The following is a 16,697-nucleotide window of genomic DNA, read 5'->3' as shown; positions in this document are numbered from 1 at the left end:
AACTTGGTCATAGGATGTGGTGTGGCCTGGTGCCAGTTCAGCCTCTTGGCTCCCTATTAGGCAGGAAAGCAGAACCATTTTTTCCCCATGCTGGTTCCCTGTCCTTGTGTCTTTGCCATTCAGCTGGCAGTGAGTGCATCTTACTGGTAAGGACTGTGTCAGGCCTTTGAAAGCCAGCTGTTGTATGTACTGCAGTTTGCTGTCTTCATGATTTTACCTGCAATTGTCCTCTCTTCCAAATCCATGGCTGCTTTGAAGCACTACAACATGAAAGAGACTCTGCAGAGACATTCTCCAGCCTCAGTGTTCTGAAACAGCTCCCATTGGCAGGGCTGGGGAATGTGCTTTTAAACAGAGGGGATTTTGGTCTTTCATCCAGATAAGTCTTTGATTTGTCATTCTGTCTGTGTAGACTGGAAATGTGTTCAACCCTGTGGTGTGAGAAATGACAGCAAACCTGTCATTTTTCTATTGTATTAGAGCCAAGATGGGAAGTGTTGGCAAGTGGAAAGACTGTCTTGGCTACACTCACTACAGTGAACACCACTAATGTGTGTCTCTGTATCACCTGTCTGTCAGATTGAAGTGGTTTCAAGTAGGTCTCTGAATACCAGCAATCCAGGGCTACTGGGAGCACCAGTGTGGATAGTTCATAGGCAGGTGAGGCTGCAGGGCAGGCTTCTTAAGTAGCAACTTTTTCCACATCCTCCTAGATAACTGACGTGGTCAGTGGGAAGGAAGGGATGACTTGATGGATCAGCTGATTGCTTCTTTGTCAGTCTGCCCGACTTGGCAGTGAGTGTGCACTGCTGCAGTGTGGGGTCTCCCTTCAGGATAGCACAGGTAGGCTCTGCTCATGCGTCCTATGCATGGCCCTCATTTTTCAGAGGGACCCTTGTGAAATCTTCTACGTGTCACATAGCATAGTGTGAATGGGCACGTGGTTTGCTCTGCTCCTTCCATGAACACAGTGCTGGATGGCTGGAGAAATTTCACACAGAATACTGACGTTTCCTTTTATAATGCTGAGGATGACCCTCATGTCCTACAGAGGTGCTGAACCAAGGCCAATTGGCAGTTGAGGAAGGATATCTGCTTTACATGTCCTTCTGATCAGGCAGCCAGGGCACTTGCTACTCCTTGCTCATATGATGCTAAGCATTTGAACTTCACTGCTGCTGTAAATGGAAGTTGTGCTGTTGCATCTTCCCTGCAGGAGCTAGCCTGTAAAGGCCGATGCGAGGCAGTGAGAGAACCATGTATGGTCTCTTCATCCCAATTGAGTGCTCTTTCCTTCATCATGGAAAATGATGTGTAAGTCCTAGAGCCCTGTTTCCTGGCCAGATTCCTTGGCTCTCCAGCGGCCAAGTTTATTTTGCTACCCAAGTACTTCCTTACCTGTAATACCCCTCACTTTATTTAAATCTACCCTTCAGTACATGGCAAGTTAGTTCTGCTACTTAAATGTATTATCCCCAAGAAAATTGTAAAAAGTGACTCCATGATTGCAAAAAAAGCAAACTAATTTCTTAACTGCTAAACAGTGCCAAAAAAAGGAGGCTGTTTAAAGGTGTTTAGACTGTATCTATGCCAGGCTAGCCTCTGTCTTCCCTCTAGCCCTGCTTGCAGTATTGCTGTACAGGAGGAGCATCTCCAGAGGAAGCGTTGGTCTTGGCCCCACCTGGTTCTGCCCACAAAGCCAGAGACCCTGTGCTTCATCAGTGCTTGCTCATCAGGCACCCCTTGGGAGTGGCACTTGCAGGTGGTTGCGCTGTGCAGAGAAGGCTGGCTGGGTGCAGCGTGGTGGTACAGTCATGAGCACCAGTGTTTCACTCTCTTTCAAAATGGTCAGCGTGTGGAAACTTGCTGTTTCCCAAGGGTTTTGTTGGGCCGTTGGGGAGCTCTGGCCACGGATAAGACTATTTCCAGCTGTGGTGAGCCAAGTGTGAACTCACTCTGGGCAAGATGCCCAGATCTACTGTTTTTCTCTTGCCAGAAATCCTCGCCCTCCAGCCAGCGATACCAAGCTCAGTTTCTGCCAGTCCTCAGCTGAAGACCTCTGAAGGGAAAAGAGAACAAGAAAACCAAGCAGAACAAGATACTGCTGAGGGTAGGCAAGGGGAATAACTGAAGAGCTTGTGCAGGGCGTACAATAGTGGTGTTACCACCAAGGGCTGGCTGTTGTGGGTGAGGGCTAGCAAGAGGTGGAGACATCTGCTTTTCCTAGGGTGAGTAGAGATGTAAAAGTGGCTGCTGGTGGTGCAAGAAGTTGGCTTTTCTTGGTTAGGCAGAGCTACCTGACCCACAGGGCCGTGGCATACTGCTGGCTGGCAGTACCATCAGAGTAGTCACCTGTGAATGGGTATTGTTGCCTTTATTGTAGTTTCAACACACTGGGGGTTTCTTCTGTAAAGCAGTATCTTGCTTTCCTGTTTTGTGGAAGGTGCCTTTCAAGGTGGGGAGGCTGTGTATCTGGTAATCTTACCTTCCTCATATATGGGAGTCTTCTTGCCTTTCTCAGAAAAGGGATGGCCACAAAAAACTTCATCTTCCAGAGCTGTTAGTCCTTCTTGTTGAGGTGTCTCCTTTGGGATAGGACTTCTTGCAGGGATCCATTAGTCCAGTTGCTTTTCTGCAAACTATTCTGTAGTCAGACTCTGGGAAAGAGTGAGGAGATGTATGTGTCAGGTGTGGAGGGAGCCTCTCTGTCCATTACTTGTATGGATTTCTGGTCCTCCCAATGCTGGCAACAATTGCTAGTGAAAGGAAATTTATGTTCTTTTTGGTGAGTGCCTTTGGCTTTTGGTAGTGTGAGAGGTTGCCTTTAGCTGTTTGGTTCAACCTAGCAGGTCTCTCTTAAGACTTTCTAGAAGGCCTGTGTTCATGACTTGCATGCTGAAACAAAGCATCTCAGGCATGATACCATGTCAGTAATGTAGCATGCACACACCTGCCTGCATCATGTCTTTTGAGTCCAGTCATGGAGAGGCATTGGAGCACATGGGTTCAGCACATTAACAGACCTTCTGCTCCTGCAAACACACCTCCTCCAGCACTGATAATTTTCATGTGCCAACGTATCATTTAGTGACATATGACACAGCTCCTTGCTGTTGCAGCTTTTTGCAAATAGTCTGACCCAGCCAGCTACAAACAGCCTCCTACTGGGTGGACTGCTGAAATCTCTTTCTATGGTAAAGCCAAAGGAGTATTTCCCCCTTCTATAATGGCTTGCTTCTTTAAAGCTGTTAACTGGCCATAATCCAATCATTACTACTGTAATTAGTGAACTGCTTACAGTAATTAAAGCACTTGAAGCAGAATATCCTCTGATTGCAGAGCTTGGAACCAGCACAGCTTCTGCCTGCAGTCCTGTGAGAGGTAGTTTCTGCTGATGGGGCAGAGGTGGGTGCAGGGGACACTGGGCAAGCCTGGCACAGCTGCCACTGCCTCTTGTACCAAGCCCCAGCAGGTGCCATGTGGCCTTTCCACAGCAGAGGGATGCCTCAGAGCCCCATGGATGTGAGCTGGTGTGCCAAGCTTAGGGTGGTGATCTTCTGTCAAAGAGGAGGCTTCTTTTCACAAGATGCAGCAGAAGATGGTGGCATTGGGTGGAACTCTCAGGGCAGCTGGTGGCATCGAAAGTGTGATGTGTTAGTACTTAGCGCTTGCTTTATACAGGGTAGAAAATCACTGTTGCAGCAGGCTTAATGTCTTCTTGCTGTCAGGGTACCCTCTTGTCCCAATGTGCAGTGCCTATGCTCTCCCTCCGTCTGCCAAAGCACTAAATTCATGGGCAAGGCCAAGGGACTTTAGCTTCTAACCCTGCAAATTAATTCCTGCAAGGTTTCCAGGCAGATGCATGCCTTGCTGCCTTCTTCAGCCACTTCTCTTGGGAGCAATGAGACAGCTTTCCTGAGGGCTTCACCTGCTCTCCCCTTTATACTCTGTCAGCATGCTTGTCTCTGGCCTTTGTTTCCTCATGTTTACCTCCTGAGATGAAGCCTGTTGTAAATTGAGCTCTTCCTTCTTGAGGAGGAGGGCCACGGTGAGGATCAAGTGTGGGCAGCTTTTGAAATGGGGGGCCCTGCTGGATGAGGAGGACTGAGGGTGGGTGACTGCATGCAAGTGCAGCCAGCAGAGGCTGTGCAGTGGTAAAACACCTCGTTGTCCAGCTGGCAGGCATGCTGTACTCGGCAGCTGTGGAGGGTATTTGTTGGTAATATTTAGCTTGTGATGGAGTCAGAAAAATTAAAAATCTTTCTGGCCTAAGGAGGAGGTTTTAAAAAAAAAACCACCATCAACAGCAAAACCCAAACCAAACAAACACGATTACTACTGCTACCCTCAAAACCCCCCCAAAATAACACAAAACACATCCATCCAAAACCCACTTCCATTGCAGGGTTTTCATTTTGCTCTTGGGAAGTTATTGTGCAGTCTCCAGGCTTTATTTCTGTGTGGTGCTGGGCAATAGGGGCATGTCTGCACCATGGCCCCTGGCATGTCAAATAGAGTAAAAGAACTTCTGATGAGAATGCATTTCTTCCATGTGCTCTGGATTTAGCCTAGGAAGGAAGAGATGTTCTTACCCCTTTGGGCCCTGTGTATGTTGTCAACCTCCACTGCTGCTGTCCTATACTTAACTTGTGCTAGAGCTGTGTGAAAGGTTGGAGTTGTACTTGTTGCCTACAGGGCAGAGTGGTCAGTAAGGTGGGGGTGGTGGGCCCTGTGATGTGCCAAGATCTCTGCCTGCTGGCCTGAGCAGCGGCTGCCTGTTGCCTTGCACTCTGCCTGTGCAGCTCCCTGCATCTTCCTGCACTCTCTTGCTGGGCTTGTAGCCTGCAGGAACTGGGGAAAGGCACTGTGTTTCGGCTGTGTTTGTACACCTGCCTGCACCACAGAACTCTGATCTGTGAGCATGGTGCCCAGGTGATGCAAGGCGACAAGCACTGAAAAGATGGTAACCGAGTTTAAATTTACCTTAGTTTTTGTTGCTTTTACGTGTTACTTTAAGACCACTTATGCTGATTTCAGTACATCCTGGTTGTGATGCTTGCATGTAGTGCGCTTGATTCAGAGAAATTATTTTCAGTTCCATGTTGTTCTGCAATACCACCATGTCTTTGCCTTGGTTTTAGGTATTGGTGCAGCCACTGTCAGCACACCCTGATTAAGCGCTCCCAAGTGTCTCTTCAGGACCAAGTCTAGTGATTGGCCACTTCAAAGGGGTTCTTCTATATTTCTGTGATGTTTAGCTTCAGATGTTTGCTTTCACTACATCGCTACAAATTTGCAATTATATAACACTTTCTTCACTCTCTTTCAATTTTTCTAGCATAGTACAGCAGTATTTGGTAGTGTGTTTCTGGTATGGATGTAACCAGAGAATAAAATCACAGCATACTATTTTTTGTTAAATTTTGCTTTGACTTTAAAGCAATCTTATAGTACTCCTTGATATCTTTTTCTTCCCATATATCCCTATCCCAAATTCTACCTCCTCCTCTTCTTCCTTTCTTTTCTTGCCTCACCTTCATTAACAGGCGCTGGGAAGGGAAATGTGTTCCCATCTTATTCTGCCATTGTGTTCAGTGATCTCACGTGCTTTGGATTGAAGATTGCTGTTCTGCTTAGGTGAGTTGCTGGCTTTCATGGTCTGATACATTAACAAAATGATGTGCTGCTGGAGACAGCTTTTGAAACTTGTTGTTAGTAAAATTTTAATAATTACCTTTATCTCTTTCATCTAGAGACTATTTTTGTGGTGTCGCTGTCCTTCAGAGGTTATTTGGAAGCCCCCCCCGCTGGGAGTGGGCTCCAGCAGCCCCTGAGCAAGCATTGCTCTGCTTCTGAGTGGGGCAGCAGCAGGGAGGCCTGAGGTAGAGGAGTGTTTGTACAGGGCACAGGCAGGCTGTGGGGATTGAAGGTGTGTGTTCAGGGTGCACAGCCCATCCGAAGGAGCAGTTCTCTAGGCAAAGAGCAAAGTTCTCCATCAGTGCTGTACACAGTACACAGTAAGATGTGTGCTTTGGGTAAGCGTGCCTCTGGGAATGAGTATTGCCCTCATGTCCATCATGAAGAGTGAGGCATCTGCAGAGCTCACTTGGGTTTCTGTTCCACTCTGACCTTCTGTATGGTGAATTGGTAGGTCATCTTCTCCTGTGACCTCATGTGAGCCTTAACACGGTTTTTTAAGTATGCTTATTTGTCATGAAGCTGCAGTGCCCAGAACAACCACCACTCTTCTGATCTTAGTAGAAAAGAATAGAATAAAAATATTAACTAGACATGCTTGTTTCTATCAAGTTAAGTGGGATATAATTTACCCCCCATTTGCTGCTTGCTTTGCTTTCCCAAGAAGATATTAGTGGTCAAAATATTTCACATATGTATATTCAGGATAATGCACTCCAGAGCTCTTAATGTAGTTTATATAGTGCTTATCTGCTTTTTGGCTTGTAAACTTTGCTACTTCTGCAGCCTTACAAAAGGGGTGAATAAATGTGTTGTGTAATTGCTGTCTGTAAAGTGAATGCTAGAGAATTTGCCAGAGGGTGACATAAAGTATATTCAAATTTACAGTTCATGATGATTCTAAATACCCGCCAAAATCTCGTTTCACACCTAATTTATTTAACTTTGGCGTATGCAAGTGCTGAATGTTCTCCCTTCCTCCATTTACTTGGGACAAGACTCACTCCAGATGCAGTTTCAGAGTCTTTAGTCCAGTTGGACTGTGCTTTCTCAGTTGGATGCATCAGTACCTGAATGTGCTATGGAAAAATGAGTTATGAGCCAGATCAGAGTTGATCACTGCTGAGCCTAAGGTAAAGAGAAGGAGGTGGCAGGGTGGGGGAAGTGAAGGGTAAGTTCAGAGTGAGGCTGCCCACCACATAAATGGTGGGCTTGTCAATAAAGTGGTCAATGTCAGCCATCAAACCAATCCCTTTGGAGCTGCAGCAAATGGAGAGGGGACCTGGCTCCGGGCAGCCAAAGGAGCTAGAGGTCTGTGCTTTGTTCCAGGCTTCTGAATACCTTTTGCTATGTTGGAAAGCAAAGCAATGCTTTCCCACTTAATTTAAGCCCTGCCCAAATTCCTTGAATTTTTGTAGCTCGGTCCAGGTGATAGTTCTAGTTTGCATGTGAAAAGAATGAAGTGTCTGCCAACTCTCCATAGGTAGGAATGCAGCTTAAAACCTGCCCACCTCTAGCTATGCAAATGTCTGAGAATGAAGAAGGGTTTTGAAGTAGAGAATGGAAATCTGCCTGACACAAGTAAGTCATGTTGGAAGCAGCGAGACTGTGCTTACTGCTTGACAGAGTAAGTGGGCTGAACTAAACATAGCTGCCTGAGAAATAGCTGTTTGTTCCCTGCCTCGCAAGGCACAGCCTCTACATTGCTCCCGCATTTACTACTTGTGGACATGAACTGTGAGCCAGATGAAAAATCTTAATTGGTGTTTAAATTAATTTACCAAAACAATAAGGGGAAGAAGAGTTAAACTTAGCTCTCTACAGTGAAGGAACAGCAGGAGAATGGGAAAGAGCTGGAAAGAGTCTTAAGAAAAAAACAATTCTGACTGTTTTTCATGTGGAAATAAATACCCACACATCTGTGTTCTGAACATCACATTGCCTGGTTCCCCAAGCACTGGCCCTGGACTGGGATTTGGCATCTGTCTCACTTTCAAGTCCAGTGCAGTCTCCTGCCTTCTGGAAGTGAGTGCTTGATGGCTTGTCAAAGAACTGCTGCACAGCAGCTGCTGAGCTGGGAAAGAAGCTGCTGCTGTTGCCTGTGCAGGAGTATTAACCGCCTCCTGTCAGGCCCTGCAGAGACTGCCAGAGCTCAGTCCAGCTCTCATGAACCTAGTTGCTGAAGATTTGAGGCAACAAAACTGCTGAGCAAGTGCAGTCTTCTAGCCCTCCAAGACTGAAAGCTCAAAACCTGAGGACTTTGACATGCTGCTTTGCAGAATACCAGACTTCCATGAATAGGTAGCAGTAGTCTGATCCCCTGTCTTTAAAGAGGGGCCAGACTGCTGTAGGGAGCTTGGGGAGCACAGGGTTGTACCATGGGTTGGCCCCTCATGCCTGGGAGCTGGTGCTTCCCTTTTGGGTTAATACAACAGGGCTGGTTGCTGCTGCAGCGGGAATTCTGTGTCAGCAGGGAGATGCTTTGCTGTAGTGGCTCCATTGATGGGTGCCTGGCTCTTTATCCCATATCCAGTGCATAGGGCTCTGATCTGATCTGCTTTTGCTACCCTGTCACTGTTCATATGAACATCTATGGTTCTGCTGGCTGTTGCTTCAAATGTAGTTCAAAGTCAGCAGCATGAGCATGTCAGGGCTCTCTTCTGAGTTTTTCTGGGTAGACCTCAGCCTACAGCAGTCCTAAATACAGAAAAACCACACAGAGAGCTGGAGACAGGCTCTAAATTATCAGGGTTGGGTTCTTAAACATCAGGAAATCAGGGGGAAAAAAAGTACTAGAGTAGCCTGCTAAGCAATTCAAGTGGCTTAGCAGTTTTGGCAGCTGCGAAGGGAAGAAATAAATTCTAATTCACTTAACAATACCTTACCTGTGTGCAGAAATGAGCTGGCTGGCTCATGGCATGGGAGACTGTCTAATGTGGAAATGACTAACTTCCTCTGGCAGTACCAGTATGCTGCATAGGATGTAGGAGGTAGGATGTGAGACGGTCCTGGGCCACTAATAAGTGTAGCTAGGCTAGTTAAGTATCAAGTTAAATTTGATCTGTGAAAACTCTACTCTCTGAGTTGGATTGTCTGATTTCTGCAGGTAGAAAATATTTCCCTTACAAGCACAATGTTGTGTGACCATCTGACTGCATAAGAGGAAGTAAGAGTCTTGCAAAGGTTAGGTCCTGCGTGCCTTGATAATAGCATATGTGATTCCATGGAAGGGAAGAGAATCCCATGAGAACAGAGGACTGAAATTCTTTACTTACTGCCTTCTAGCCTGCTGGTTCAGGTCACTTACTCTTCCCCACCTGTGGTGGGTGCTGCTGTAGGGTTGTGTGGCCATAACTGCGTGATGTGTGGCAGCAGTTGGAGCGGGAGCGCAGCGAGCGATGCCCTGTGCCGCATGCTTGTGTAGCAGCCGTGGTGTCCCTGGGTGATGGCCAGTACCTACTGTAGTGTGCAACAATCGCGTGATTGCTTGCTGAGGAAAGGGTTGGAACACATATACCCTTGCCCTTCAAGCCCACCCACTGCTTATTCAGCATGTTGGGAGTGGGATTATTTCTTCCTGGCCCACAGACAAGATCAGCTTGAGCCTCTCACTGCGGCATCTTAATTACCCATACCCTCTTCCCTGTGAAGCTGCATGTAGGATCGCCCAGCCATATGCTTGGGTCAGAGCAGGGAAGATCACCAAACATCAGATGTCCAGGGGGCTGATTATGGTCAAAATTGCATACATCCTTTTGCAGCCTTGTGTTGTGTGGGTGTGGCTCTTCAGAGGAGACAGCAGCAGGCATCAAGCTGAGGACAAAAGGCCAGTTAGGTTTGTGGAGACTGTTTTGCTGTTCCCATTGCAGCTTTGTGCTGATGTGCAGCTGCCAGCAGGAAGAGGGTTAAGCCCGCATATCACATGGTGTGATTCTGTTTACTACATATTTCTCATAATCAGGACTGGCATCCAAATCCAGATGATTAGCACTTAACCAAAGACCCTGAAACAATGTGTGTCATGTTTATATTCCTCTGAAGCTATGCAGTTTGCCATCATTTCTCTTGCAGAGACATGATTCTCCCTGCAGCCTTCAAAGGGAGCTATGGGGAGAGCAGCAAATGAACAATTTCATGATGAAGACTGGGTTGGACCGAACTACATTCATCTTAGTCTAAGCTTGAAGCCAGGGGAATTTTGCCAGAAATTGACTTACACCGTAGTAACTTGATCTCTACCAAAGGAGGTTCTTGCCTTATCCTGGTCTGAAATTAGAGCACTGGCTTGACAGTGACAGGGAAATGAGACTGTGCCCCTTGGCTTAGGGGTTTGGATGGGTATGGTTCAGTGCTGAGTACAAGCTGTGGTGGTGGAGAACTAAGTGTAAAATTCACGTTAATTTTTGAGGTGTGGTTTTGGATAAGAGGAAAAGTGTAATTTCACAGCACAGTCTATTCTTGCTATCAGCATGGACATTACTGTAGCAAACTTCCATGGGGCCCAAGGCAGGTTTTGATTCACCATTCTATTGCTCCTGCACAAGGCAGTTCTCTCTGTCTCTTTCTCACTCCTAACAAACTCATCTCTGCCCATACACAACATGTGGCTTTTCCCTTCTCTGGTGTAGTAGCAGGTCATTTGTCCTCCTTAGAGCTTCAATGCTTGGCAGCAACCTGCATTGCAGCCATTTCTGAAGACAGATTGCTAAAGTCTGTTTTTCCCCTTGCTTTTAAAGGTCTTTTTCCACCCCCTTTCTTTCTGTCTTATCTGAAAAGTTGCATCATCATCCATGGATAAAATCTACACAAAGTAAACATGGGAGAGGAAGGATGAGGAGGTGTACGTTTTCCCCACTTCCCTGTGATGAATCCAATGTTAATTGAAAAAGAAGTAAAAATAAATGCTAAAAGAAAAATAATTTCTCTTGACCATCCTGTTGTTGGGGTCTACCTGCTTAGGAAACTCTTGGGCTGAAGAGAATTAGGAGAGGTTTTCTGATCTAAGCCCAAGCTTGAAATAAACCTCTCCATATGTCTGCTAGTAGTGTCAGAAGGACCCTCCTTTTCTCAACCCCAGTGACTCTTTCCTCCTTTGTACTTCAGGAGGAAAAGAGATGAATTCCTGCTTTCTATTCTGTTGAGTGCTGGCTGTGGCTGCTAATGTATGGCACAGTTTCTTAGCCACAGATATTAAAAATATAGCACATTGAGTCTATCTTGAATTATCTTCTTTATTTTGGTCTTACACTTAACTGCACTGTTGTAAGAGAAAAAGCTACTTGAACTTCCAGAAATACTGTCAAATTCCTCTAATTAGAAGACTTGTGGTAGATGTCTTAGGATGCTAGCAAGATACCTCTTTTCAGTTATCATTGACAGACCTTGTATGGACATTTCTGAAATATAATATTTAGGTCTTATGAAACAAGTGACAGTAAATGTTCTTTGACTGTTTGTACCAAGGTAATTTGACTTCCACATGATAACTTATATTTCTGTCTTGTTATCTGTGTGTATCTTGCCTTGCTCAGAAGATTCTTTATTTGAGAAAACAGACAGCAAACATAATGGCTGTGATCAGACCTGCACATGAACTGCATATCCTCCATTTGATTTACCTATTTCTTGTCAGTGGTTTGAACCAGACTGTACAGCCATGCATTTTTTGTGTGTAACCATTAGGACAGTCATCAAGTGTCAGTTGTGATACTAAGCTGATCTGCAAATGTTTTGCTTAGCAACTGTTGCAAAGGAAAATTGTCAGGCAACAGCAAAATTAGGAATGGTGAGTATGGAAGGCACTCTTTGTGAGAGATGAGCTGTACTCTGACGTGTTATCTGTGACTAAGTGATTTGGCATTTTCTTACACAAACATGTAAGAATATGAGCGTTTGTGAATAGGCATCAAAGCAAGTTCAGTCTAATCCCCTAGGTCTGCCAATGCTCTTGCTAGCCTGGCTTTCTGTGTGTAGTAGATATTTGCATGCAGTTTACCAATAAAGGGCAGCAGGGTTGAAGAGCTTGACGTGGTGGTAACTTCTGCTACCAATCCTTGGGCAGCAGGGAAGAATTTGAGTGGCCATCCAACCATGGTAACTGAAGAAATCTGGTTGGCTTAGTCATTCTCCATCATGAAACCATACCTTTTCCCCTAAAATACATGTTTTACTTGAGAGGACCATGACCAATACTGTATTTGAGATTTCCCTTCTGTGGGATTATGCCAAGGTTGATGGTGATGTAAGCACGAGTGTGAATGAGGTACTGGTGTGTCCACTCTTAAATACAGAGCAAGACTGGGCAAAATGATGAGTGACCCTGTAGTCCTTGTTCAATAATACTGGCTGTGGAGCCGGAGGGTGAATCCACAACGAAGCAGGCTTAATTTTGTCATGTATAGGTGTGCACCTATTATAGAGAACACTGTGTTTAAAGTCTCCATGAAGGGGGCTAATCCAGCAGTCTTTGGGCATAAAGTCTGAAATAAGAAATCAGTACTATGCTAAACAACTGCTTTAAGCGTTTATGTTAAGCAGCATCTGTGTTCACATGTCTCCTGCCCTTACTGCTGTAATCCTAAGAAGAGGCTGTCTAAGGAGAGGCATATGAGTAGCAGTTGGGTATCAGAATACAAATACTGTCAGGGTAAGAGCACTTTCATTAGGTGTTACTTATTCATGGGAGAAGTGATTAAAGGCAGAAGAAAGCTACCTTGAACTGGCACATGTGATGTGCCTCAGTGTGCGGGAGCCTTTCTGCTGGGTTCTATGTGAGAGGGTGCTTGGCATGTGTCTTACAGACTAGTTTTTACTTGATTATTAAATTCGATGCAAAAAAAAAAAAAAAAAAAAAAAAAAGAGATTAAAAAGTTATGTAAGGAACAGTCAAGGTACAGCTTAGTAGTAGTCTGCCCAGACTGCTTGCCCGGTCTTGTAGTTGAGGTTTTGTTTTTCCCAGTATCCTGCTGTTGCAGTGAGGTTTTACAGTACTTCCATTGCCTTTACAGATCAGGGCTGAGTTGGAACCAGAGCATGCTCTCCTCAGTACCTGCATTTTCTTCCTTGCCTGTTTCAAATGTATATCATGTGGCAGGGGGAATTGGTGTTTTTCTTGGGTGACAGCGCAGCTCAAGCAGGAGCTCTCCAATATGAGAGCTTCCATATTTGAACCAGGCCTTTCAGGAAACTGTTCTCAGCAAGGTGTTACCTTTTTCTGCAATTTGCTTCCTACCTGAGGCCTGGATATTTCTGCAAGTCCTGTCCCTTCTGATGGAATGATACCAGAGATGATGTGGAGAGAGAACCCATCACTGTGATGAGTCTCAGCAGATCTGGTATGAGCACTGGTGTGTCACTTGCTGTCTGCCCTATGTGGTTTTGTGTCCTTATCAGGCATACTCTTTGTTGCAAGCGTACAAATAAAGGCAGAATCCCTGCTCTCTCATTCTACTCTCAGGTGAAATGTCTTGTGTAAATAATTCACCTTTCCCTGAGCAGAGACATCATGTTTATCCTTCATACCAGATGTAGGAGCATCTCCAGCCTCGTGCCCTGCTGTACCTGTGGGGCTTCTTTCAGTCATTGTAGTAAAGTATTGCTGTAGTTGATCCCTCCTGTGTCTCCTTCATCAGGATGCTTGTGAGCATAGTGTGAAACAGGCCCTGGGGGTTCTCCAAAGCTGCTGGAGGAGGTAGGTGCTGCTGGCAGACACTGGAGAAGCTGTGCTATTGTTGCTGATTCTCTTTTCCTTGCAATTAATAAAAAAGACTGTTCTAAAAAAAAAAAAAGAAAGTGCTACTTGGCTGCATCTGCTTTTCCAAAGGCCGTGCACCTGGTGGAGAGCAAATGGTGTCTAACACGTGAATGGGGGTGTGTAAGCAGGCACCCTGTGTAGCTTCCAGGGCCTTTGCAGTGCAGGCAAGAGGCTTGGTTTAAATTAGATATAAGAGAGAAGGTTTTTACAATAAAGGTGATAAAACACTGGAACAGGTTACTCAGAGAAGTGTTGGATGGAAACATTTAAAGTCAGATTGGATGGGCCTCTGAGCAACCTGATGTAGTTGAGGATGTCCCTACTCACTGCAGGGAGGGTGGACTAGATTAAAGGTCCATTGCAATCTGAACTATTCTGTGATTCTGTGCATCACAGAAAACAAGGTGTGCCTGTTGTCCTAGGTAAAAGTAGTGGTTCCAGCTACCCATCTGCAGGTATAAAGCAGCGGGCATCCTTGTACTTTGGTCTTCCTGACTGCAAGCCAGACTGCAAATGGCTTCCTGTGGTCAGGAGCCACATCTGAGAGTTTCAAAGGCAGCATATGCTGCTTGGGGACATTGCAGCTAAAGGAGCATGCATTTCAGATGAGATCAGAGCTTACTAGAAAGGGAAGAAAGAGTCTGAGGAAGGGTATGAGTTAAGAGATATCATTGCATGCATACTCAGTCTAGGCAAATAATGTGTTGTGATGATTCACATTGGCTTTGATGCCCTGTTTTGTGGGGGATGCTGAGGCACTACTTTTTAAAGCAGTCCAGTTCTGATAGCCTCCCAAAATATGTATCTTTGTAAGACAGTTTCAGAACTTGCAATACATAAGGTAAAAAAGTACCCCTGCTTTTGAGTGGTTTAACTTTTGTGTATGAGAGAAGGGCACCTCCTCATGCTGCCCTCAGAGCTGCTATTGTCACCGGTGGTTAATATGCAACCATAATGTCCACAAAGAGTCTAGGTTTCCACAATTATTTCTGTACCTTGACAATGTCTTTTCCAAGAGTGGCAAGGGAGGGGCAGGAAAGGAGAGATTTCCTTTGTATTGCCTTAAAAGAGCTAAGCAAACCAACTGCAAGCCATAGAATATTGATCTGACCTTCACTTAAGTCAAGCTCTACGTAAAATCTGCTGTAAATATATGGAACAATTGCTGCATAATTCTGTCTTCCTCTTTCCTACTGAACTGTAAAACAGAAGTACATTGAACACCTCAGATGATTTAAGGAGTTTGCTTACAAAAATGTTTTGTTCCTGCTGTCTCGTTGTGCACGTTCAGGACCTCACTGTGCTCTGCATGCAGGCTCAGCATGAGCAGAGTGCTCTTACTGTGATGCCCATAATTCCTGTTCATGCTCTTCTTTCCTCACCTGTGCTTGCAGTTTCACATGTTGGGCATTGCTGTTTGTTAAAGGGATGAGTTTGTTGATCTTCCTTGTTTTGTCCCAGTTTATTTTGAGTTAATTTAAGATTCAGTAAGATGTTTGTGTAGTTCCAATACAGCTGAATCCTTGGGGAATTAATCACCTGTGACTTTTGTTGTCATTATCTTACCCACCTGTCTTAGATTAAATCTAGTTCTTCCCAGCTAGGATTTATAAACCAAAATATGTTTACACCTTACTGATAATCTTCTTTTTCTCTATCACTGGTAATTACATCAGATGATCTCTGCTCTTGTATGAGATTTTGTGTAATCCTCTACTTAGTTCTCCCCACAATGGAGACTGGCCACTTTATCCTTTCATTTTCCGTCCTTTAGCTAGTTTGTATTCCAGAAGAGCTGTTGCCCTGTGAAGAGTCAATTATGTCAATGGAGAAAATAAGTCAAAAGTTGGGCAACAAAGAGGAAAGGTGCAAGCTGCATCTCATTTCTAGAGGTGTGGCATGATGTAATGAGCCCAATAGGTTTGTTCCTTACCTAGACACCAGGACACTGGGGCAGTGTAGGGAGCCAGAATATGTTAGTACTGCTGCTTCTGGAATGGCTCATTATCAAAGAATAAGTAAGTTAATATTTGACTTTGAGGATGAAGCATTACTTTTCAAGAAGAGCTGAAACCAATCAGGAATTGACACAACAGTATGTAGGAAAATGTGCACTGGCATTTTGCAGTGCATTTTGCATCTTTCAAGAATGGCATGTTGTCTGTTTCATTACTAGTGATTTGTTTAAATTGCCAAGGACAGCCGATGTTTAGAGGTGTTCAGTGGCTAAGGCAGCTTCCTGGGAAAAAAGCCCTACTTGTAGTCAAAGCAGCTGTGGGTTTTGATAGCCCAGCAAAGGGAAGAGGAGCCAAGGCCACAGCTCCCATGATGCTTCAACTTGATTCCATTTTAATGATCAGCCACGATCACTTAAAAAGCCTTCACTAGGAAGCTGGTGCTGACTTCATGCCTGTGGCAGGTGCAGTCACTTAAGCTCTGCTGTGGTAGCAGGCACACTGGAGTGCCAAGGGGTAGTGCGGATGGAGCCCATTGTCTGCAGGGGCACTGCTCTTTGGGTGTTGTCCTCCCTGGCCTTCGAGGCAGGCATGAGACAGCATGTTCTGAAGCAATGCGCTTCCATTCCTTTGCCTGGGAGGCAAGGCCTGTGGTTGGATACCCATCATGTTGGTCACCTGGCCAGAAGGCTGGTGGATTGCCCTTGGCACTGTAGTTAAACTGGCTTCTTGGTGGGGCTTAATTTGTGTTCATCGGGTCTGGCGCAGTTTTTGAAAGCAAGTACAAAACACTTTGCAAAGTGGGAATTAAGCTCCTGTGTTGATTCTACCACATGACTCTTCAGAAGATAAAGACCTGAAGTGCAATTTATATGAAGGAGGAGGAAGCTTTTTAAAGGGCATGATTTCACCTGCAAGATTCCATTTGTTCTCAGGTGAAAGGGTAGAGAAGCTGTGAGGGGGCCTGGCCCAGTAGTTGGAAAGCTCCATCCCAGCTTTCAAGATCTTGTGAAGAGCTGTGTTTCTCAGGGTGGTTGAAGTGCACAGAGGGTTACTGAGTTCTCTGTTTAATTCAAGCAAGTGAGATAGAGATGAAGAGTAGCACACAGGCTCTTTAAAAATAAATTGGCAAAAGAAGAGTTCAGTATTTAAATTTAGTGCAGACGAAGAGGGAAAAAATTCCCTACAGCATCTGGTTTATATTACTGCTCTCTGCCTCAGTAGAGGGTGTGTTTACAGTGAAGCTCTCTGGTGCATAATGAGGGGGGTGCTCAAACTGTTTGTTTCTGGGG

At 45.2% G+C, this 16,697-nt stretch overlaps 1 protein-coding gene across 5 annotated transcripts in view; it reads left to right on the top strand.

The window, feature by feature from the left end:
* Positions 1-16,697, top strand: part of ACTN1 (actinin alpha 1) — an 87,386-nt gene that overhangs the window by 8,263 nt on the left and 62,426 nt on the right. The gene's annotated exons all lie outside the window — the stretch shown is intronic.

The sequence above is a fragment of the Anomalospiza imberbis genome, chromosome 6, assembly GCF_031753505.1.
Source record: "Anomalospiza imberbis isolate Cuckoo-Finch-1a 21T00152 chromosome 6, ASM3175350v1, whole genome shotgun sequence".
NCBI classification, from domain to species: Eukaryota; Metazoa; Chordata; class Aves; order Passeriformes; family Viduidae; genus Anomalospiza; species Anomalospiza imberbis.
The sequence above is the reverse complement of the archived record's forward strand: the minus strand, read 5'-3'. Positions and strand labels throughout refer to the sequence as shown.